The sequence below is a fragment of the Gorilla gorilla genome, chromosome 4, assembly GCF_029281585.2.
Source record: "Gorilla gorilla gorilla isolate KB3781 chromosome 4, NHGRI_mGorGor1-v2.1_pri, whole genome shotgun sequence".
Taxonomy (NCBI): domain Eukaryota; kingdom Metazoa; phylum Chordata; class Mammalia; order Primates; family Hominidae; genus Gorilla; species Gorilla gorilla.
In genome coordinates, this window is record NC_073228.2 from 100,621,386 (window position 1) to 100,647,611 (window position 26,226).

At 37.7% G+C, this 26,226-nt stretch overlaps 1 pseudogene; it reads left to right on the forward strand.

The window, feature by feature from the left end:
• The first annotated feature begins 2,677 nt into the window (after window positions 1-2,677).
• LOC109026772 (NADH dehydrogenase [ubiquinone] 1 alpha subcomplex subunit 5-like) overlaps window positions 2,678-26,226 on the forward strand; it is a 30,972-nt pseudogene continuing 7,423 nt past the window's right edge.

Here is a 26,226-nt window from a genome sequence, read left to right on the forward strand (position 1 = left end):
CTTCTTGTCTATTACAAATAATGCTACTATGAACATGTGTAGACAAGTTTTTATCTGGACTTCTTTTTGGTTATCTTGGGTATGTAACGGTAGAATTGTCAGATCATATAGCACCTCTATATTTAACTTTTTGAGGAATTTTCTAGAACTGTTTCCACAGCAGCCACACCATTTTTCATTCTCATCAGGAAAGTAGGAAGACTCTAATATCTCCACATCCTCACTAACACTGGTCATTGCCCATCTTTTTAATGATAGCCATCCTAGTGAAGGTTTTAGATTAGATAGAATGATTCTGAATGAACCCTCGAGAATGGCCTACAGAGGTAAAACATGCCTGGGTCTCTCATTTTGTTTTATCGTCTGATCCGTGTTATTTGAGGGTTTTAGACTAAATTTACTAAATTAATAATATATTTTTTATCTTAACTTGAGGGTAGTTTTCCCTTCTCAACCATTAGTCAGTGAATATCGCAGGTCATGTTTTAATACTTATAATAGGCACAATACAAGCATGCTTTTATTTGAGAAGTCAAGTTTTGTGCTAAGTGCTGATGTACATCAAGTGATTAAGTCCCAGCTTGAAGTAGATAAGTGCTCCATTTGCCTGAGCATGACCAACGCTGACTGTAACTGCTCACTAATCAAACAGAGCAGCGCAGGTGGACAGCACTAATAATAGCTGATTAAGCCTTTTCCCTACGGAGGTACAATGAAGCAGTATAGCACGGGGTCTTGAAAAGAGCCCTGGCCTAGGAATCAAGGAATCTGGATGCCAGTTCTGTGAATGAACTGTACCCAACCCTGTTCCCCAGCACTGACTCTTCCCAACCAGGTTAGATATATCTGCTGTTTGCTTACCATAGTCTTCCTTTACTTACCCTAACAGTGCAAATTTTTATGTTATTGCTTTCTTAATTGATTGCTTTTGGCCCCTAGATTCTAAGCTCCATGAGGTCTGGGAACCACTTGTGTTTTGTCTACTATCACTTCTTTGGCACTTTAGCCCAGCACTTGACATCAAGTAGCTAGTCATTAAATATTGTGGAGATCTTGTATAAGCCACTAAACTACAATTTCCACTGAATATTAGTACAACAGGCTATCATTTACTTAAATAGTACCTCTCCTCTACAAATAAAGACTCTTATCTATAAAATGTAAAATAGGCATATTAGTAGTACATGCTTTCTTGGGTTGTTATAAGGACTTTATTAAATATAAATTAATACACTTAAATTGGTGGCATACAGTAAATAATCAATAAATATTCATCATCATTATTATTTTGACTCTCATTCCCAGGTATCCACTTCTCAATAAAAATTTAAAAGGGTTAAATGAGAGTCTCCCTAACATGCCTTTCTGCACCGATATTCTGATACATTTGCTAGCAAGATGATATGGTTTGGCTCTGTGTCCCCACTAAAATCTCATTTCGAATTGTAATCCCCATGTGTCAAGGGACAAACCTGGTGGGAGGTGATTGGATCATGGGGGCAGTTTCCTCCATGCTGTTCTCATGATAGTGAGGGAGTTCTCACTACCTGATGGTTTTATAAGTGTTCGGCGGTTCCTCCATCCCTGTCTTTCTCTTCCCTGCTGTCTTGTGAAGAAGGTCCTTGCTTCTCCTTTGCCTTCCGTCATGATTGTAAGTTTCCTGAGGCTTCCCCAGCCATGTGAAACTGTGAGTCAATTAAACCTCTTTCGTTTATAAATTACCGAGTCTCAGAAGTTTCTTTATAGCAGCATGAAAGTGGACTGATACACGTGATAACGTGTATCTAAGATATTTATTATTGTTTCTTATCTGGGAAAGGTGGTAAGGTGTCCCAGGTAGACATATGTATACAGCAGCTTGACGACAATGTAAGTGTCGAGTTTTATTCATGGAGACTAATTTACATTTGATGGCAGCTATTTTTCTCTAAATCATTTGTAATTTGAAACTCAGCTTCATTTCTCTCTTGTGTAATACACTGATGGTGCGCAGTGAATTAGGGCGGATTTGGAAAAGGTCCAGTAAATGTCAAGTGTTCTTTCCAGTGAAATCAAATCCTGTGTGTGGGTTGTTTTTTGATTTACAAAAGGACATTATCATGGAGCATTTCAAATTCTCAAAGTTAACTTTGAGAGCACACAGCTTCTTGGGGAAACCACATTGCAGGGAAGACACAGGTCCTTCCTGGTTTTCCAACTATGCTCTGCAACTCTAAGCTTAATTTCCTGATCTTATCCAGGACATAAACACAATACTAATTCCTGCTCTTCTGAAAGTATTTTCTTAAAAATACTTAACCTCCATTTACAGGAAATGGCTGTTTCACAGATTCAGTCTATTCTGACTGATATAAATTTGTGTTAAAGGACTATTTAAATGGCTTTGTCAGTCATATTTGGATTAGTGGGGTATAGAAGGTGGTACCCCACTTAAATCCCACAGATCGATTTCACCCCCCTCCATCTCTGCTTCTGCTTCTTCTCTGCCTTCCCTACCCATAACTAAACTCTCCTTCTCTTCCCCTTTATCTTTCTTTCTTTCACCACCTCTGTTCATTTGACTTTCATTTTATCTTCACCTCTTATTCTTTTTATGAACCTCTTGCATTTTTAACTTCTCTATTTTGACTTGAAGACACAGAAACAGATAAAGTGAGTCAGAAGTAAAAAGTAGAAGATGGAGAAGAAAATTTTGGAGGAGGATGTAGAAGCAAAGAAGATGATTATGATTGAGGGTGAAGTGAGGGAGAAAACAGGCTACCAAAATACTTTGAGAAACATGTGTGATAGATTTTCTGGGAAGACTAGGTCTAAAGGTTTTGTTTTGTTTTGGTTTGGTTTTTGTTTAAGATGCCCAGGCTAGATGTGAACACACTTTTACTGACATTGAGAAAAAAAAACTACAGAAAAGGTTCTGGTAAAAGAAACATGCTATCTAGCTTTTTAAAAAACTTATCTTCCTTTTGAAATAGATATTATAAACTGTTTTTCTATGTTATTTTTCTCTCACTATTACTCAGGAACTCCTTTGTTCAGTCAAAAATGACAGTATTTACTGTCTGTGACATATTGAAATGGGGCCTCACATAAAGGGTCATTACTTAATTGAATTCAAGGTCCAGGCCCAAGATACATATACAAAAGGTATTTAATAAAAGTCCTGGGTTTTACATAGTTCATTCTTACATGGTATTGTCAGTATACTTGAGATTTTTCTCAGCTAGTTCTACTCAGGTCAAGGAGCATTTAGCCAAAATACCACTGAGCAAATCGCATATTACATGGCTTTGAGCCATTTGCAGCCCAAACATTTAATACCCACAAATCAATCTTGGTTGAAATGACAGAAAGAGGGAATCATTTTTAATTTCCTTTTTCAAATGGCACTTTTATTGTGAAACGTAATACAGTAAAAATTGTCTATTCTCCCAAAAAAGTGCATAAGCATAAATGTATAACCTAATGTATATGGTAAACACCTGGGCAGTCATTAAATAGCTCAAGAAATACAACATTGCTGGCTACAGATTTGTAATGGCTTTGACATCCAATACAGCAAGTGCTCCCAAGTTGTTCTTTGGGAGTATTGTAGTTCTTCTTCACTCCTTGTTATTCCACTTAAATCTTAGGCACAGATTTTCAAGTTCCTAATAAAAATCCTGCTGGGATTTTGATTTTGACTGCATTGGATTTATAGATCAATATGGCAAGAATTTACTTCTTTATAGTATTGAGTCTTCTAATCTATGAACACAGTATATGTATCAATTATTTATTTAGGTCTGTTTTTCTCATAAATTTGTATAATCATCTCTGTATAAGTCTGGCATATCTTTTGGCAGATTTTTTTTCTAAGTATTTGATATTTTATAATAGTGTAAATGTTCTCTTTATTTAAATTTTATTCTTTTTATATTTTGTCATTTACAAATAACATTGAATTTTGTGTTTTTGTATATTTTTTATCCTGCAAATTTGCTCAGCTATCTTTTCAATTATAATAAGGACACTGTGGATTCTTTAGATTTTTAAACATACAAAACCATACATGTACAAATAATGATAATTTTGGCTCTTTATTTTTTATTCTTACACCGTTTCTTTTCTTGCCTTCCAGCACCAGGTAGGGCTTCCAGCACAATGTGAAATGGAAGTGTTGATGGAAGACAACCTGTCTTGAAAGGGAAACTTTCAGTATTTCTTTTTTATTCGCCAAATTCTTTTTTTAGCTTTCTTTTCATTAATACATAATAGATGTACATATTTTCAAAGTACATGTGATCATTTAATGCACTCATATAATTTGTAAGGATCAAATCAGTGTAACTGGGATTTTCATCACCTTAAACATTTGTCTTTTCTACTTTCAATATTTTGACCACTGAGCAGAATGTATGTTGTAGGTGTTACAGATATTCTTTGTCCAATTGAGGATGTTTATTTTATCCTTAGGTTACCATGAGGGTTTTTAAAAATCATGATGGATATGGAATTTCTCAAGATCTGGAACTAAGTTGCTCATTATTACTGGATTCTCATTGGTTCTAACCTTTTCAGTGAGCAGATCTAGGAATGGGCACAGCCATATATGTACATAGATCTATATCTATTTCTATATCTATTCATCTGTGTGTGTATATCCATGACTTGAGTTTATAACTGATACCTCCAATTCCAATCCAACATCACAGAATTCCTTCTAGTCTTCATCCTTTCCTTATTTGCAATTCCTTTCTCCAACAAGACTTCTGGACCACATTAGCCACAATATACATACTTGTTTTCTCAGTCATAGAGTACACATAAAGTAATTTTAGAATTTCTAACGCATACAATTGTGAAAAATAAATTCACTAACTAGAGTACTATCTGTATAGTTCATTTTGTCCTTAGCCTTAGAGTTATTAATTATTTTACAAAGTTACTTAGCTTTGTCCTTCTCTCCCCTCCCACCTCCTTGACTGGGATTATATTGTTGATTAGTATTTTAGTTAGGTATATTTGTTCACATTTTTATTCCATTTGGGGTTGCTTCCACATCTGAGATGAATTTAATTTTTCAAAACTGGAAGTACAATAAGATTTTGAAATAAAATGAGTGTGAAACATGACCATGGTTCTACAAGTCAGAACTGTATGAAAGAGCACACTCAGAGCAGAGCCACTAGTTACCTTCTGCCCTGCCTCGGTCCCTCGTGCTTGCCACCCTATTCCCACCCACACTTTGTAGTCATTATTTTCTCTTTTATTCTTCCTGGGTTGTTTTTTGTGTTTGTGTGGTTTTTTTTTTTTTCCACAAACAGGCAGACAAACTAAGATAGCTTACCGTAGATATGCTTTCATACTTTGCTTTTTATATACTTAATGGTATCCTGGAAACCACTTTCTATCAATTCATAAATATCTTCCTCATTAATTGTATTACTGCTGTATAGTACTCCATAATTTATCCAACTACTCTTCTTTATGTAGAAACTTATAATACCTCTAATATTTTGCAATGCATGCAATGGAATAATGAATAACCTTCTGAATGTGTATTTGTATTGCTGGAGGTATAGATTTCTAGAATTGGGATTGCCTGATCAAAAGGTAAGTGCCTATACAGCTTTGCTAGAAATGATCAACTTCTCTTAGAATGGTTGTACCAGTTTGCATTTGCACCAACAATTTATAATACTTTTTCCCTACATCTTTGCAAAAGAATGTGTTGTCATACATTTTAACAAGTGTTGATCAGATTGGCAAGAAATGTAATCTCAATGTTGTAATATTTATTTATCAAATTGTTAGTGACTGAACATCTTTTTATTTGCACAAGAGCTATTTTCATACCATTTTTTTCTGTAAATTGTCTTCCCTCTTTTCCTCATTTTCTATTGGTTTTGCCCCTTTGTCCCTCAAGTTTTAAGAGTTCTTTATACATTAGGGATGTTAGTCCTTGGTCTGTGATATATGTTGAAAATATATTCTATTAGTATATAAGTTGTCTTTTGACTTTGATGTGGTTTTTGCCATGCAATATTCTTTGTTATTGTTGCTATCAGGTTTTTTAAATTGTTTCTTTTATTCCTTCTGTATTTTGAAAAAGTTAGAAAGACTTCCCCTATACTGAGATTAAAAAGAAAATTACCCATGTTTTTCTTCTAGTCTTTGTATGGTTTTAGTTTTTACATTTTGATCCCTAATCCTCTTGGAGTTCCTTCTTATGTAGGGATCTAATTTCATATTTTTCCAAATGGCTTTCCGGTTTTCTTGGTATCATTTATTTAAAAGTCCATCCATCCAATTGCAGCATGGTACCCTGGATTTGATTCTGGACTTGATGTCTGAACCTCCATGTCCTTCTTGGTAATATGTGATAGTATCTTTTTATAAAATCTGTGTGCCCTTACTCAAGTCAGAATGGTCATTATTAAAAAGTAAAAAAAAACAATAGCTGTTGGCATGGATGTGGTAACAAGAAGGAACACAAATGCACTGCTAGTGGGGATGTAAATTAGTACAACCTCTATAAAAAAAACAGTACGGAGATTTCTCAAGGAACTAAAAGTAGATCTACTGTTCGATCCAGCAATCTCACTACTGGGTATCTACCCAAAGGAAAAAAAGTCGTTATATTAAAAAGGCACCTACATGCCTATGTTTATTGTAGCACAATTCACAATTGCAAAGATACGGAACCAACCTAAGCGCGCATCAACTGATGAGTGGATAGAGAAAAGTTGGTATATATATGCACCATGGAATACTACTCAGCCAAAAAAAGCCTCCAGCGCTATACAAGTTGCTGCAAAAGACATTATTTTATGGCTAAGTGAAGTAACTCAAGAATGAAAAACCAAATACTGTATGTTCTTATTTATAAGTAAGAGCTGAGCTATGGGTACACAAAGGCATTCGGAGTGGTATAATGGACACCGGAGATTCAGAAATGGGGAGTGTGGAGAGGAGTGAGAATAAAAAAATGGCACATGAGGTACAATGTATACTACTTGGGTGACAGGTGCGCTAAAATCTCAGACTTCACCGCTATACAATTCATCCATGTAACCAAAAACCACTTGTGCCTCCAAAGCTACGGAAATTTTTTGAAAGTACCAAAAAAATTCAGGTGTGCAATTTAAATGATATAACCTATACACCATGGTAGGTCCCTGATGAATGTTGGTGGGACTACAACCCAAGAAGCGTTAGCCTTAGGTGTGCCTATCTCATTCAATCCCATTGTAATGGCTACAAATATGCAAAGATTATAACCCAGGTAGAGCCATAAATCACCATATTCATAAAACAATTTTACATCAGTTACAGAGCAGTATGTCAGATAAAAACGCTGAAGATTTCAAAACTAAAAGTACAATTAAAGTTGATTTTAGCTAATTTGAACATGTAGTTTTTGAGGCAGATCATAAAGAAAATTAGGAGTGAGAATGTAAGAGGAGCAGTTGTGTTTGTGCATTCAGTGGCTCTTGGGCATGTTATTAAGCTGCTCAAACCAACACATCTTCCCCTTCTCTCTGACAACATGGAGAGAAAAGGTAGAAAAATGTATCTTTCCACTGGCCTTCCACAGCTAGTTGGGGAAAATAAAAGATAAAGGGGATCTCGTCTAAAATAGTTGCCTTTGAGCTTTAGTTAAACTAAAAATAATATGTGCTTGACTTACGCATAAACTTAAATTTTGTCCTGGCCCAGTTACTGACTTAAATAAACAGATTCCTGGCTAAAAACACATTTAATGTTTATAACTATTATAGAAGAACACTGTCTCTATGTCTTACTCCAATACTGAAATAGACAGCAGGTGACAGGGAGACCATAGCTATGATTCATTCACGATTATTGAGTATTGTGTCTAAAAGTAATTCTTGTGGCAACTCAACCACGGAGTGATTTCACATTTTTAAATAGATGGTAAAGTACATCAGCGTGATTAAACGCACTCCCACAAGAACAAGTGTTTGTTCTCAATATCATCATGTAGCCTATACAACTCTAATTTGAGAGTCTAGATATTCAAAAACACCTGTCACAATACATTGAATATGATTATGTTTTGTTCAGTGGGATGGTTTGTGAAAAGCTCAGGCTCTTGACTGAAGAATAAAATATGAAGTGGTCTCCTTTCTCCAATAGGAATTTGACTGCCAATGTGATTTTTTTTCCTATTGGCTAGGAACTTTTAAAGATTAGAAACCAATAGTTTGCATTTTTAGAACACTTGATTATTTTATTCCTGTTGGATTATTCCTCAGGTTGTTGACTCTGAGGGGTCAATTACAAACTGACATGAGAATTCCCCTTTTCTCTTACCAATGGAGAAAACAGAATGCATTGAAAGAGAACTGTCAAAATGATGTACAGATAATGCACACATACATATATGCATATATACATATGATTTACATCAAATACTGTTTTCTAGTTGGATGATACAATGTGGTCTTTTGAAAAGTATCTCTGTAAGGAAGCATCCCATGCATAATAGAAAGGGAGAAGAGTGAGAGAGGGAGAGAGAGGGAGAGGGAGAAAGAGAGAGGGAGAAATATATATATGTGTGTGTGTGTATGTATATATTATATATATATATTATATGTATATAATATATATATACACACACACATATTATATATATATAATATATATATATACACACACATATATATATAATATTTGTATAAATTGTCCAAGGAAGACACATGCTTAAGGGACACTAAAATTATTATAAACATGATGTAAATTAAAATGCAAAATGTAAGCATTACATTTTAAAAATGAATTAATGTTATATCTACTTTGTTCTATTTCATTATATTTCAGACTTTTTTAGTGTGGTCCTCTTTGGCAGGACCCAAGATCCCGGGCTCAACTTTCCCACTCATTTTCTACTTCCCAGATGAAAAATTAACTAGGTGAAAACAAAAAAAACTATCCTTAATAAATAAATGCTCACACACACACACACACACACGCACGCACAGAAAACTCTGAGTTTTTAAATGGTAGAATGGATGACTCATATTGAAACCACAGTTATATGTCTTTTATATTGAAAAATATATAAAGGTTAGTCATTACAAAAATTATGGAATTATGGCCAACAACATTGCCAATGCACATATGGATCATTATGCACTATAGCAGTAACCAAACTACCACAATAAATAAACAGATAATGGTAAAGCTAAAATAATAATATATTAGAATGGAGAGGAAACAAGACCAGCATCTGAAAATCACATATATTCTAAGACAACACTGGTGCTGTATCAATACCAGATTTCCGGTATTCAAATTATGAATATGCCTGAAACATTTCAGAGCACTGTGTGTCAACTGATCTTCAAAGTAGAATACTGAATTTAAGTCCTTGGTATGCTTAGTTAACGTGCTAATTTATTTTAGGAATAGCATATGTGAATAACTCTAATAGCTTACCCATTAATTTAGTCATAAATAGCCTTTGATTCTATGTAAAAGTAAAAATTTATAGATTTGTATATCTTTTACAGAGACTTGCCTTTTGAGAGAGTTGTGAACTATATTAGTAGTCTGCTTAGGACCTCCAGCTTACCTTAAGAGTCACTGGTGTACAGGACCAAAAGGAAAGTACATAATAGTACATAATATTTTTAAGTACTATAGCTATAAATCTAATATACGCAGATGTTGCAAATTGTTGAGATTCAGTGCTCAGTGAAACTGATAAAAATGACCTTAGGGCCTCTTCTCACAAAATCACATTCCAGAGTTGAGAAGGGCTTTGAGGTCATGGAGATAGGACATTCCTTACAATAGTCCTGCAGCCAGATTAAACAGACTTGGAGATCTTTGTAATTGTATAGGATCACAATAGCTCCAAGCAATCTGACTGATAGTCACAAACCAGATTGAAGACAGGTCAAATTTGCACAGTTCTATAATTTCCAAACATTGAATCAATAGCTCCCAGACTCATATTCTTCAGATATCAGGTGACAGAGAATAAAATATTTACCAAAATGTTTACCAGAAAATTCACACTGAAGCCATACCTCACCATAAACCTAAGTGGCCCCACTGAGATTACCGTAATACTCCTGGATTTCCTCAATCTTCAGCTAAAATTACATTCTCTCTCATCCTTTTACAATTGAATTGCAATTTAAAAAATTAATTTTGCTTGAACTAGCTAAAATATTCATGCAGGTGTGATCAGAGGAGTTTGCATAACATGAATTGAGATGCCTGGCATTTTTATGTAAAAACGACTGCTACACAAACTGAAGAATTTAGAGTTGTCACAGACACTGAAAACTTTATTAATCTGGAAAGCCGGTTTGCTGCATTACATTTGTTGCCAGTCCATTCCTGACTCTTACCAAATTTTAAAACTGGTTGAGATCAAAAGAATACTTTAAGTGACACACAGAAAATCATTCAAGATCTTGGTCTTATTTCAAACAAAAGCAAGATCTCAATTATCCTGTCTTTTGCCTGTTTAATTACCTTTTAATTATTAAGAAGTTATTCTTTCAAATGGAGTCTGTGTGTGTGTGTGTGTGTGTGTGTGTGTGTGTGTGTGTGTGTGTGTGATTTGCATATGCGTATTGGACTGAATAAGCTTTTAAATTTAGCTTACATTTTTTTTCTACCATTTCTCAGAAGATCAGCTAAAGACACATTCGGGCTCATGCCAGCCTTTATCTGGACAACTATCCACAGCTATTATTTTAGAGTTATGTACATCTTCCAACTTCTAGCTTTTACTCTCTAATGCAAAATAAAATTATTTGCTTCACGGCTGTATACTCTGAATTTGCGACTCTGATTTAGGCAGAAGAATGTCCTTAACTCTACCTGGACTTCAGCAGTATTTGGTACAGCAATAATACACTCAGCCCAACTCCTCTAACTGGGGTCTACAACTCCTGTGCTTTTTCAATATCAAAAGTAGAAAGACCTTTCAGCAGAGGTGAGTGGAGCAAATTGTTTACATGAGCTCCAAAGATAAGATACACACAATTGTGGAACTGCCTGAAAATCTGATGCTATGACTAGATTTAATCTGGAAGGATGGCAAATATATGGTAAGATGCCTCAATTCCTCCCTCCCATGTTTATGGAAGACATCTATAATCCATCACACCATTCTGTCCAATGTCAGCTCTTTGAGGGGCAAGTATTGATTGATTGGTTAACTGATTTTGCTCTTGCGTGTGTTGCTGTATTCCCAGGACCTAGAATAGTACCTTGAATATCACATTGTAGGCACTCAATAAATAAGTGTTGAATAAATGGAATAAATGACTCAAAAGTTGTTTCAGAATTCTTTGCAACACAACACTCTAGGCAAGCAAGATACAGTGTATTTTCCCTCCTTGGATAAGCCAGCCTTATTGTGAGGAGACAGAGCAAGAAGGCAGCCAATTGTTTCCTCACAAAGCAGGCTCAATATATTTTCTAGCTCTGATCTACCCCATGTAATGGCTTTAGGTCTGACTTGCTCTGAGGAAAATATTAATACTAAGGTTGGTACCTCTAATGTAAGAAGGTATGATGCAATTCTAAACAATGTAGGCATGATCACTATTTTAGATTCCAAATCTAATTACCAAGTGGGTCTGACTTAGAACAATAGAAGTATATACTGTCCTGGTTCTTGAGGCTAGAAGTCTGATATCAAGTATTGGCAGTATCATACTCCCTCTAGGAGAGAAGGCTTCCTTGCCTTTTTCAGTACATAGCAGCCTGAAGCATTCCTTGGCTTGTGGAAGCATATCTCCAATCTCTGCTCCCATAGCCACATGGCCTTCCCTGTATGGGTCTCTGTGTCCAGTTTCCCTCTCCTTTCTCTTGTACAGACACACTGGACTAGGGGCCACCCTAATTGAGTATTACTTTATCTTAACTTGATTACATCTGCAAAGACTCTATTTCCAAATAAGGTCACATTCAGAGGTACTAGGGGTTAGGATGGGAACATGTCTTTTTGGAGGACACCCACTCCAGTCACTGTCCTCATGGATCTTACAACTGAGGGTGACAATACAGATGAGTAAACAGGAAATTACAACTGAGTGATAATGTGTTTTCATAGGGGAAGTAAAAGATACTGTGAGAAAAATAAAAGGAGCTCCTAATCAGATTGCCTGAAGGGCTCAGAATTGCACTGGATGGCAGATAACAGAAATCTGACAATAAATTATATCACATTACATAACAAGAAATTGGAAGCAGGCAGTTTATGTCTGGTGCAACTGTTCCAGGAAGTCATTGAGAATCCAGGGTCCCCCTGATTTCTTTCTCCTCCAGTGTGGCTCTTGTTCTCATGGCCACAGAATGTCTGCCAACACCAGACATCACCTCTGCATTACAGATAAGAAGGAAAGGAATGGGGAAAGACACATGTGAACAGAGCCTGACTATATCGGGAAACCAATAGCATCCCACGGGCCACACCTGGTAGGCTTCTCCTTACAGGTCACTGGCCAGGACTGATTCTCATGGCCATTCAGTCTCTCCTGGTTTCCGAGAGACTTAGGAGGTGAGTACAACTGACTGGGCGCATGACTAGTCTGTACAAAATTGGAATTCTGTTAGTAAAGCAGAAGGGAAGAGGGGATGTAGGTGGGTAACTAGCAGATTCTGCTACAGAAACTGTCCCAATGATGGTGATGCAAAAACTGAAACTCAGAGGAAGAGTCAGTGTCCTCCCAGTGCAGAGGGTTTTTCAGACAAAGGGCAGAGCATTTGGAGAGACTGAGAGGTAAGAAAGAGCCAGGTGAGAAAAGACTTCCAATATAGCTGAACTGCAGCTTGCTATTGGGAAGTTAGGCTGAGATGAAGCAGGGGAGGAAAGGGGCGAAATCCTAAAAGACCCTGTAAGCCATGTGGATCAGGTAGGGCTTTAAGATGCAATTAGGAGCAAACTTTGGCCATTTTAAGCAGAAAATGAGAGTATTAAAATGTTCTTGGGCAGCTCACAGAATTTTCTAGGACTGCCAGGAACGAGGTCCAAATTATGATGCAGAACTGAGACAATGAGGCTGCTGTTGCCACCACAGCTAAGCACTGACCCCGCTTGCACCACACACAGAACACCACTGCTACCAAAACCCTAGCCTCTGAGGGCCCAGAACTTTCCTGCCCTAGAACTTCCTTGTCATCCACAGAAGCTTGTATCATCTCCATATTCAAAGTCTGAGCAACAGTGTCTAATGGTGGGAGGTGGGGGTGAGGGGTGGGGCCTGTTGTGTGCCTAAATTCTAGCCACAAGGAAGTGTGAATATTTGGCATTTATTACTTCTGACATAAAAATGTGGCTCTCTTTCTCATCAAGAAACTCCTCCAAACATGGGAAGAGGCCTCAGATGCTGAGCAGCCAGTGGATGACAATGGGCAGGTTTATTCTGAGTGCAGTGGGGTGTCCAGGAAGAGCTCAGAAGGCCATGGAAACTTCCAGGCCCCCCGCTTGTCACGCGAGTAACCAGCATTCTAGTAGGGGAGTAACCAGCCTTCTGGACAGATCCTTCTGGCTGCATGGTAAAAAACAGATTCATAGGAAGAAAGTGGAACAGCCAAGGTACTCTATGAGATACCGTCTTGGATATCTCGAGGGACTTATTCTCAGGGAATGCCTTTGAATAATGAGATGGTGTCAACATGGGGACCAGAAACTAAGTCTGGATTATGCCAGACTGCCTTATGGAAAGAGACAAATAACTATGCTATTTAGCCTTTCTGTGCTGATTAATATAATTAGAATAATAATATGTAAAACTGTGTTGTTTTGGTGAGAAGAAGGTAAAAGGAGGTAGGGCCTCTCCTGTTCTCTTGCCCTTTGGTTGGGGCTACTGGGCCAAAAGCAGCAGGCATGCCATACCTATGGCAAAGCACCTAGTCAGTCTCTCCTCATCCGTCCCTGCCCCCAGAGTGAGCCATGAGTGCAGCTGGCCAGTGGAGGTTCTGTCGGAGAGGCCCCTCATCCCAGTCTGGGGAAAAATGAAGAACCAAGACTGAGTGAGTAACTGTGGATACACCTGAGATCATGCCTTCCTGGCTTTGCTTCCCGTGGTGGTATCTTCATCGAAAATGAATTAATAAGGAGTTATTACCATGGTACTTTTCTCCCTCAGCACCTGAGAAACTAAAGTCTCTAAATCCCACTAAGATTAAGCCCTAGCTCTGGTTTCAAAGAGACATAAATAATGACAATCTCTGAATGTTGTCCTTTCAGTCTTGCACCAAACGATGAGAAAGAAACCTGGGTATTGACGTTTTAGCAGCTTTCAAGCCCAGCAGCTTTTCCTGTGAAATAGTACAAGGACAGAAAATTGCAAAACAGGCCAGATGCGCCGAGTACCCTGGTGTTGTCAGGGAAAAGAGCCTCTGTGTAGAGGTTTGCAGCAGTATGGGGTTGCCCTATTAAGCACATAGATTATTTTGGCGAAATCACTCAGTCCATGTGTAACAAGCAGGGGGTCTGGAAGTTTCCATGCCCTTCAGTGAAGGGATGTGAATTGGCAATGGTTTGGGGATGGAATAAGAGGCTGCTACAAAAGAGACTACAAAAGAGGGGACCTGTGGCTGGGACTTCAGATCCAAGAGTAGGTGGCAGCTCACCTTCTCAAATTGCAAGAATGACTTGTTGCAGGTCAAGGGTCACCCATGCAGGCAAAGAGTAGACCAGCCATATCACAGAAGAGAGAAATGGGGAGCCAGGGGACAGTCAGTGGATCTAAGACTCCAGTTGCCCTGCCGTAGAAATACAGATAGTTTCCCTTCATATACCAGGACTCCATTGCTCCATCTTGAGCAGGAAAAGAAAGCCATCCAAAAGTGGCCGTTGAGGCCGTTCTTCACTAGCTGTTGAACATTCAGAAACAAGGCAATTTAAACTAGAAGAAACTGAAAAGCTATTGACCAGCAAATCTTTTCCCTGAGAGCAGGGACCTCTTAAGTAAAATCAGTTCAGCCATCGAAAATAAAGAAGCTGTTGTTTTAGTGCACACTGGAGACTAGAGAAAGTAAACTTAATATGCAACTACATTTTCCATTAGAATTATTTTTATTGATTGTTTCACATTTAAGACTTTGTTTATTTTTAGATTATACCAAATTCATTTTCTCCATTTTTATGCTTGTTTGCATGACTTTATTATTTTGTAACAACATTCATTTGAAAAAGTCTCATGGTCATATGATGCCAAGTTCACCTCTTATCTGCCCTCCCAGCAATATTTCTAAAGTGATACTAGGAATTATCAAAATATTTAGGCAGAACTGTGGGCAGGAATTCCTTAAAAAGCTGGAACAGAACAACATCACTCTTTGCCTCAGCCTTTCTTGTTCTTTGCTTTTACACCCAAACACATGAAACATTCTTAAATGTAAGCTGCAAGGAAAATTATAAGCACGTTTCAAATACACCCAGTTCCTTGGCTAGCCACTTCTCTATACTTAGCCTGAAAGAGTAGCCATATGCATATCTCTTAAGACAGTCCTCATGTTCTTAACAAAGTATCTTAACTTTCAATACACCGGAAGAGAATTATGAAATTTGAGACGTTTCTTTTCTCTCATCCTCCCAAACACACACATATACACACTCTTAAAACATCTGCCTGCACATGCACTTCACAGTCATCTCTACATGAGTTGACAGTTCTTGTCTTAGTACAGCAGGAAATACTTTCAACACCAGTCATGATGTGGATGGCAAAAAAAAATACATAAATAAAGCGCTATTATCAGAACCCTTTTAATTAAGTCCAAAGATCTCAGCTAGACATCAATTTTCTGTTTCCTTCAGAGTTGTTGATCTATCTAGTAACTAACTGGTAGATCAATGTGCCAAAACACACACACACACACACACACACACACACACAAATTATCACAGTCTTAGCAAATCCAAAAGATTACTTTTAATGTTTCATAAGGCAGAGATAGAGTCTGCTGATAATTTGCAGGGCTTCCTTGGTCTAGGTAGGATGCTTATTATACCAGTTTAATGAGATTTCATCAGGCAATATATAGAAAGATGCAAGGTAGAGAGAAATAGAGATATATGCACGCACACACACACACACACACGCACACACACAGCTGGAGCATTTCTGGTCTCTCATGTGTGTGTGTGTTGCCATCCAGTTTTTCTTTTATTTTCCTAATTGAGCCATCAACTTTGGTTAACTAGTGACTCTGTTAAGCTTTCTTACACAGTAGTTACTTCTAGGGCTAATTCGGCAACCACTTTCACAATTTGCTTTAACAAAACGTTGTTATCAGCAATTACTCTTACCACAGTCACCATGGTATTTTGACCCATAGTGCTTCAACATTCAATAACGATGTCCAGTACTCCTAGGACATTATATTTGCTCTCAATGTGACTCCTGGGATATTTTAAGACATGTTAACACAAAAATCCGCATGTCCTTTTTCTCTACTCATCATTATCCCATCATTTCTTTTGCAGGTGAGAATATTCATTTTCTCTCACCAATTTGACTTAATTATCCAGGTTGCAAGTGCCGTGTTGGAACATATAATCAAGGGTTCTAAAAAGAGGATCAAGGGAATGAGAGAGGATCAGAGAGTAGGAGGGTAAACAGGCTTGTTGATTTTCCTCATCAAGCAAACCTTGGTAAGAAGACACCTTCAGATGTAGAGACTGGGAGGTGATAACTAGGCCAGAGGCAGTGCCATTAAAAAACACATGCTACCCAGACACACAAACCAAATGTTCAAATATCCATTTTCATGCCCCTGATACACATGGCTAATTTAAGCATTTCCTTTTAAGCAGAGATATAAGTATATTTCTGGATAATTGATTACTTAAAATCCTTATATATCTTGCTCTTTTTTAGATAGATTAATATTGTCTAAAAGCTCACAATTTTCACGATTTATTACAATTTGTTTTGTCAAAATCAAGCATTAGTCCTTTCCTCATACCTTTAAATAAATGAGTATATTATCTATCCTAAGAAAGTCCCAATAGGGAGTGATAGTATCCGCAAGAAGTAAAAATATTTATTTCATTCTTACTGTGAAAAAAAAACTTATAGAATTAAAAATAAGTGCATTTCATGCCTCATTTTAAATCACATTAAATTTGTGTGTCTGAAATATTCCACCGATATTGTATGATGCACATTTGATGCAGAATGCATATTGACCAAATTATAGGATTCAGATGTAAAGTGAAAAATACCCAATTATTTGTTTCCAGCCTCCTTGTCACACTCCATTCTTGTTTTTCTGTGCTGTCACTTCTCTGGAAGGTCAACAGTCCTTACCATTGGTTAAGGTAAAGCCTTACACCCTTTCACTCTTTGCTCTTTCTGTTGGTTAATTATTTGGCTGTGGTTGCAGGTGGTGCTTAATATACCTATACACAGTCTTTAAGAAACCACATTAAATGGATTAACATAAAGTAGAAAGACCATTCTCTCTTGTTTCGAACATCTGAATTTCTTTACTGACTTTTACCTAATGAGAAGTATTTACCACATGCCCTGAGCATGACAGGTGACAATGATATGTAGGAAGGGTCTGCACCCTCCAGAAACCATAAAATGGGCACTGACATTGGAGTTCAAAGCTCAACTCGGCCACTGCATATCTATATAATTAAAAACTAGTCTTAGTCTCTTCACTATTACATAGGGAGAGCACTGGCCAGGTCACAGGATAACTGATAGACTCAATTGAACACATGAAGTGGTGCATAGGGTAGGAGGTGAGAAAAGAAATAAAGTGCTAATTGGGTGTAACTGCGGAGGAGAACAATCATAGTAATTAAAGCAGTAGAAAGTGAGCACTGAGGAGGAGCCACATAAAGTAGGAGAGCAGCTGGCAGAGCCCAAATCAGGTCTCCCAGTCATCCAGGAATAGAGGGCATTTGGAAGCCTACGTGCTGACACCTGCTTAGTACAGGCTCTTCCCACGGCACTTGGACACTCATCTCTGTCAAGTCCACCGAAAGCTCAGAGTTCAATGTTGACACAAGAACTCGTATCACTGGTAGCTGCTTCTGGATCTGATTACCTAATGTAATTAGTGGACAATCAACTTTTTGACACTAGCTCAACAGAGCTCCTTGAAAGTAGAAACATGCATAGTGAGGATGTTTGGAATAAAGTTGCTGTGAAGTTAGACTTTGAAATATACTCAATCATTCAAAAAATATCTAGTGAGTAACTACCATTGGCCAGGCACTCTTTTTTTTTTTTTTTTTTTGAGATGGAGTCTTGCTATGTTGCCAGTCTGGAGTGCGGTGGCTCAATCTCAGCTCACTGCAACCTCTGCCTCCCAGGTTCAAGCGATTCTCCTGCCTCAACCTCCCCAGTAGCTGGGAGTATAGGCATGCACCACCATGCCCAGCTAATTTTTGTGTTTTGAGTAGGGACGGGGTTTCACCATGTTGGCCAGGATTGTCTTTATCTCTTGGCCTCGTGATCCGCCCTCCTTGGCCTCCCAAAGTGCTGGGATTACAGGTGTGAGCCATGGCACCCGGCTGGCACTCTTAAAGAGTAGATAATGTCCCTTGCCTCCATGGGCCTTAACAGTCTATGGAGTGGGGTGGGAATTGTAGTAAATTATAGGAAGAAAAATACAGCTGAGGCCTAAAGAAGAGTAATATTTTAACAGGCAAAGGAGGGTGGCAAGAGCACTCCAGGCAGCAGGAGCAGCACACGAAGATCCTCTAAGTTGAGGGACAGCTGAGCCCTTTGGAAGATCTGTGGGGAGAGGAGATTCTGGGTTTATCAAGAAAAGAAGCTGGAAAATTAAGAAGAGACCAGAACAAGTAGGCAATTTTAAGTCATGTTACAGAATTTGCATTTAATCCTAAGAGCTTTGGAAAAATATTAACCATTTCAGTGGGGAAAATAAAATGATCAAATTTACAGTAAAGAAAGATGATTCTGTCTGTAGGACGGAGCATAACTGTAGGGAAATAAGGCAGGTTGGAACAATTAGCATGCTATTGGGGAGGTTCAGGCAGGGAAATTTGGTGTTCAGGAATATGGTAGTAAAATGGAAACAGGAAGAATAGAATTGAATACAGAAAATAAGTACAATGTAGAGGCATTCAGAGGAATAATAGTAATCTGTTTTGAATTATTATGAATAAGGAACATAGGGTGTGTTTGGATGACTGGCTTGGGAAAGAGAGGATGTACTCGATTCTAGACAGATTGATTTTATAGTCCCTGCCATATATTGAAGTAGATATGTCTTGTAGACCATTGTCTCAATGGGTCTGCTCCTCCCATGAATAGGCTAAACTGGAGAAAGAGAAAGGAAAATTACTGACACTTAATAGAAACTGAGGTTATGGGGATGAATGACATCACCAGGGAAAGTGAGATATGGCCTAGAAATGAACTCTGAGCAAGAATTACATGCAAGAAACTAGCAGAGGACAAGAATTCCATCCAGAAGACAAAGAAAGAGTGGTTTAAAAGGTTGGAGGAAACCCAGATATTGTGGTACCATAGAAACGAAAAGAATAGAGTGCTTTAGGAAGAACAGGGTGGTCTATACTGTTAAGTTTTACAGAGAAGCAACCAGTGACCTTTTGAAGCAGTTTCAGTGAAATGGAACAGGCATAAGCCAAATTAGGGAGACAGTGGATTAGAGAGGATGGTGAGCAAATGGAGATAGCAGGAATAATTCAAGTATTTTGGACATAAAGGTAAAGAAAGAATTAGGGCAGTAGTTATGGAGGGGACAGATTATAGAGCACAGATAGCCAACCAAAGAACAAGATTGTCACTGAAGCTAAAGTTATTGAAGCTAATGGATACCTTTCACAGTCTTCTCAGGAGACAGGCTTACAGCCAAATTGGCATGTGGAGAGAAAAGCTCTCAATCAAAGTTTTTTTTTTTTAAAGGAGCTCCTCATTAGAAGAAATAATCACTAACACTCACTCATCATAGCATTGTCCTGTGTCCATACAGTCTTGATGTCCATTTCTCATGTGTCACACTGCACAGCTGCTTCTGTCTTTGCATGCTGACTGTGAATCTACTAAAAAAAAAACACCCCACAAATAACCATGTCACAGGTAGCTCTTGAGATAAGAGCCTTCTTTTAGATCCTTTAAACACAGTTTTGATATTTTCTAGCATTTTAAATAAATATGTTGATATCTAATTTGTAACACAAGAAAGCTAATTTTAAAATTCATTATTGCCTACCCACTCTAAGAGACAATTTGAGCTGAATCATTGAAAAGCTGGATTGTTGCTTGCTTGTGGTCCAATAAGAAACAGATGTATCCTAAGTGAGAATGTATTCATTTACAAAGCAAGCCATGTTTCAGTCTAGTCATAGCCATAACACTTCGGGAACTATCTTTAACATGATCTCTCCCTGGGAGCAAAGCATCTTTTCTCATGAGAAAATATGTGTAAGACATCTGGTTTCAAAATGGACTCAAACAACTTTCTCATCTGGAGAACACATGAAAAGGGAAATAAGTGGGAAAATGCTTTTGAAAACTTCCAATAAAGACATATATCTTTTTGTAGTCACAGAAAAGATTAAGTTGGTGGTGTTTAGTAACTAATGGCAAGACCCTATTGGTTAAAAAAATTGCCTACTCATGCCTGCAGGGGAAGTAATAAAGTATTATACCAATAAAAAGTAATAATCACAATCACTGTGGATCTATAAAACATTATTAAATATCCCTTGACAACTTAAAAAAACTCTAAGTAATTATGAAGCCTCATTTTAAATTAAAACCTGGCCTTGGTGCCCCACATCACTCTTACATGAGCATGGTAATGAAGTAGATTTATGATGCCTTTGTGTATATTGCTGCAGAGTTAGCTGGTTGGCCACCCTTATGATATAATCTCTTCTCTCTGCAATTTAATTAAAACAGTGAAAGATCTGACCTTTGCTGAAGATTTTCTTATCCATAGCACTAAAAATATCCCCTGGAAGCAATCTGTCAATATGATCTTTCAAACACAATCCTGCTGATACTGGGGAAGAAGAAAAAGACAATGAGAAATACCAGAATCCAAAAGGTTAGCACAGGTTAGTACATGGTTAGTTGCCATGAAACTGAAGTCAGAAGGCTGCCTATAAAAAGGGTAAAAAAATGAATTTAAGCCACCTAATTATGTGAAGCAATGAATGAAAATTCCCTATCTAGTATCCAGCTTATAATAAGGATACAATAATGAAAATTGTCTCTTATTCCTCCAGCTCTCTTAGAGGAATTATCCTGATGTCTATTATGCTTTGTATGGTGCTTATAGGCGTTAGTGCCTTGATATATAGATACCCATGGGAGTCTTACCTGTTCTCATAACCCCCAGAATTCTATGCATTCTGTAGTAAAATATTTTGCAATGAAGAAAAAAACTCCTCTTTATTGATGATAACAGATCACTACCAACTCTGATCTGGTGATTGTCATGTTCCTGTCTGGTCATAGGATAACTGTCATTTATATTCATAGCTGTGGTGAGAGAGGAAAGTTCCTCCTTTTCACTGTGTGAACGTGGCCTTCCATTCTGAACTACAATCTGATGGATGAAGAATTGAAGTGCTAGAGAGAAGTAGAGTATAACCCAAGGAAAAATGGAGCCCATGATGGGGAAAAAAATCCTGTTAAACATTCACTAGGAAATGGTTAAAAGCCCAAATTTGAGGTCAGACAGACCTGGGTTCAATTCCTTCACCATCCTAGTCACTATTCCTTGGAAAATACATCAATCACTTCTGAGCTCTTGGCTCAGCCTACAAAATAATAATAGTGTTACTTATTTTGTAAACATGTCAAGATAATAAGTTTTCTATATTATACATTTTATCATTTCATGTTTAATAACAAGTAGAAGAAAATATCAATGGTCAGCGAAAGAAAAAACAACACTAAAGAAACTATGGGTCAAGCTAGTAAGTCATAAATTTCCATTGAAATGTAAATGTAAGTTAGAGTCTATGAACCTCATGTGTGGGCAAAGGCTATGAGAAACTGTGTTGTATTAATCCTTTTATCTAGAGATGATAGTCAAAATCTTTAACAACCAGTATGAAACAAACATCAACAAATAAGAACGGGTGCTGACCATAGACAAGTAAAATAGCTGTGCCCATGTATACTGGATGTGTATCGGTCATGCACTTTTCCATGCCTAACACTGCACTTTGTACCTAGTAAGTTCTCAGTTAATATCTATTAGAGTAAATTCACACTGTATTAACCTGGCCATCTCACAAAAGTGAGGTTAATTTAAAAAACACTAAATTAATAATGATTTAGATTTATGATTAATAATAATGATTAATAAGGATTTATCAAAGAATTATTCTGACTTTTTATTTCCAGGAAAGTTTTTCACTTTTCATGGATGAGCTTCATTGTAAGTTGTCTGGCTTCAATCTGATCTTTCATTGTTTTTTCTTTTAATGAAATAACAATTTGGATACTTTACATGATAGGCTTTTTGTTGATTGATTATTAAAATCAATTTGTATCTTGACATTCTAAAAGAATATAAAATAGCTCTATCTTGATTTATAGTTTATGAAGAATTTTATTGGGATTCTTGTGACAACCCTTCAAAAATAAGAGGACAAGCTCAGAGAAGTTAAATGATTTTCCAGAATCAACTAGTGAAGTGCTGAGTCAAGACTCACACCCTAATCCTATGTTTCAAGTTCAGTGTTCTGTTCCCTCTACACCACGCAGCCTCTTGACCGCTTATGTGAACTTCCCACGAGGCCTTATTTGGGACAGATTCAAGCCTTACTAGCAATTAACTATCCTTAGTGCTGTGTCTACCTTCTTGTACTCCAAACTTCAGAACCTAGGACAGCACCTGCATAGCCACCTGTTTAATAAGTCTGTAGCTGTCATTGTGAGCATGATTTTGAGGACTCCTGCCAGCCTTTTTACATGACCACAACTCTCTGGTTCTGATGAGGAGATTGAATTTCTCTAAGCCTACTCCTCTCTTATACCCAAGGTTGCCATTACCAATGGCTGTGCATGCCATTATGACTAAGTTTCCCGAACACACTCCAGTTGTCACTCTTACGCACACTTTTAGCATAGCTAATGATTTCATATGACTAGATTAGAGTCGTTGGAAAAGTAAAAGCCAACACAATTTTAATTGTGATTAAACACTATACTTTGCCCTTCTACATCTGTTTTTAAATCAAGTACAAACTTTAATAATACACTCAGCAGAGGCATCTGGAAGATGTGTTGATCCTAGCTGGCAGCAGACACCAGATGGGTTAGTCAATCTGGAACAGATGGTAAATTGATATTAATTAATTATAAGCCTGGACTTTTCCACCATTCATGATTCTCAGTTTCTATGAATGTTCACCATTTTTGGTTAATCTCGGTTTACTAAATTCCTCTTTCTAACCTATGTGATTGTAAGAGAAAAAGAGGAGAAATTTTCTCTCTCACTAGAGAATATCTTGAGCTCTTGAAACACTCTGCAGTTGAAAAATGAACTCCAACGAGCTCATAACATCATGGTAGAGCTGGGAGGCTCATCATTAGCATGATCACAGGCCTAGGATTTTTCTATTCCTGCTCTGCCAATTAATGCTACTCTCTTCCCACAATTCTTCTCCCCTACTCTGTACTGTCAATAAAAGTACCTGTGAGAACTCTATGCAAAGAACAACAACCAAGTAAGTGTAAAGTTCACTCCCATCAATAGCTACACACATATCCACTGTTCAAATGTAGAGCTCTCTGGAAGGCAAAGATTGAAGTAAACAATTGAGAATTAAGTTCTGAGCAGAACTTCTACCACTTCTTATATTGTAATCTTGGGCTAAATGCATGGAGTAAGAAAATTGAGAGAAGAAAGGAGTGAGCTTTCAGGTTCTGTGGAGCAGCTTCTGATTCATGTTGAGAGAAATGGTCAAAATGTCACAGAGGATAGGCCATGGCCCCACTAAGTCTCATGGATTGAAAAGTGAGTGTGGATTAGGGAGTACTTTCTTACCTGAAGGAACAATACAAACACTCACAAGTCAATGTTGCCCAAGTTGACCAGTCAGATCATCAACTCCTCTTCTTTGAAGTGTGGAAAGAAAGATGGTAAGTCCTCACGTGGAGTGATGTTCAGAGTTCTAGAAAGTTCTTACCATCTTTAAAATTCTTATTCAACTCCCTGATGCCTAAGATTCTGCTAACATAATCAGCTTGCAATTTTATTTTAAATATTTTTGGTTAAAATTAAAAAGTAAAGCTAAAAGTAAAAAATCATAGAGCTGATTTGGTGGTCTAAAGAAGAGAGTAACAAGGCAGTGGGTACCAAAAGTGGAAGAAAGGATAGAAGGGAGAGAAGAGACACCCAAATATGAATAGTTCGAACCTGGGACTATTAACGAAAAACATGTTTTCCCTCAGGCTGGCCTTAGAAGTCAGAGAAGATATGGCAGAATCTTCTTGGTAATAGTCATATCAGCTGTTTAATTTATTTGTTGCCTACCCAAAGTGTACTTGTTCCAGGGAGGAAGGGAGAGAGCTCAGAGAATATATAATTCTTCAGCTTCACCCCAATCAAAAGTTTTTCTTTCTGTATTGAAAATAGACCACTCAGGACTCATGGAAGCATCCTTATTTGTGAACCATTCACCTTACAATTACTGGGGGTGTACAAAGACACACTACAACTAAAAGTTAAGGTTTTCTTTTGATCTCTTAGATTTTGTTGTATTTTTCCCTTTAATTGTACCTAGAGACAACTACAGAAATTAGATTGGTGGTCCCTGAGACCACAGCAGAGTGCCTCTGGACTTCCAGAGAGGTCCAAAAAAATACAATTTGCCTTTACTAAGTTAAACAACAAAATTAATACAGAGTAGATCAGGACAGCTATATAAAAACCCACCCTAATAATAGACGATGTGTTCAAAGGTAGGAGAGAGATAATTAAAAACACTACTGTGTCTAGTGAGCAGTGAGCAAGGTGTGGGGATGTGCACTTGAGCACCAAAGAGAATTTAGGATACTAGTATGGCAACGTACAGCCCCAGAAGCATGGTCCCAGGAAGGGAGGAGTAATCTTTCCCAATGCAGGAGTAACCTCATGCTTCTGAGGAAAAGGTAGCCAAGTCTGAATTCCTAGATCTAGAAACAGTTGTCATCTGCCATTGGAAACTCCTGAGCACACACTCCAGACAGAGACACACCATTTTACTAGGTAGAGTTTTGGCCTCAAATCCATGTGTCATTGTCTACCTTAATGAGCAGAAACAGCCAAACCCTGCATGAGCCTAGATCAGAGTTTTTAAAATTGTTATCCTTAGAACACTAAGGTTTCATGTAGCTATCTCATGGGGGACTGCCAAGGAAGTTGAGCAGACAGAGCGTCTCCCTCCAGCTGTCTCCTACCCTCCACTGCATCAGCATTTCTACCAAAGCACTTCACTCTTGTCTGAAGATTACACTGGAGTTCTATGTAGGATCTTTTGGGTTGGGGGGGCAGATTCTGCCAGTAAAAAATGTACCAAGATGCACTTACATTGATAACACAGGCCCTTAGAGCCTGCTCCTTGATTCTTCTCCATGTACTCTATCCTGATCCCCAGGTAGCCTCCTGTGAGACGTCCCTGGTTATCATATCATATCTGTGACATGGACCTCTAAGAGATTATCTAAAGAAAGAGAAGCATAAGGCCAAATAATCTAAGAAAAAAAGCCAATAAAAAATTGTGCATGCTGTGTAAAAGGAAAAGGTTTTATAATTTCTTGACTCTTTCCAACTGAGGCCCATTTGTGGACCTTAACTAGGAGTAGACTCCTTCCCCCCATGGGGCAGTGAAGAGTATGTGAGGGCACTTTTGGTTGTTGTAAAGATTGGAGAGCATCACTGTAATCTGTAGTAGGGGTCAGAAAAGAATAACATCCTGTAATATGTGGGGCAGTTCTGCACCACATATTACAGGTTGTGGTTGGACCTCCCCACCCACCACCAGAATGTCCATACCATATGTGTTTAAAAATACAACAGAGCCATGGCCTATTCTGCAACATAGTAAAATAATGGGTAATATTTCCAAGACTCTCCCTCGAGGCTAGACAATGCAGATACGTGTATTTTATATGAATGAGTACATCATGCTATCATAGCATAATAACATTTAACATACAATAAAATCACTATTTCGGAATCCCATACTTTCTGATCTTCTGATGCCTTTTCCATTTCCCACATCAGTTATAGTTT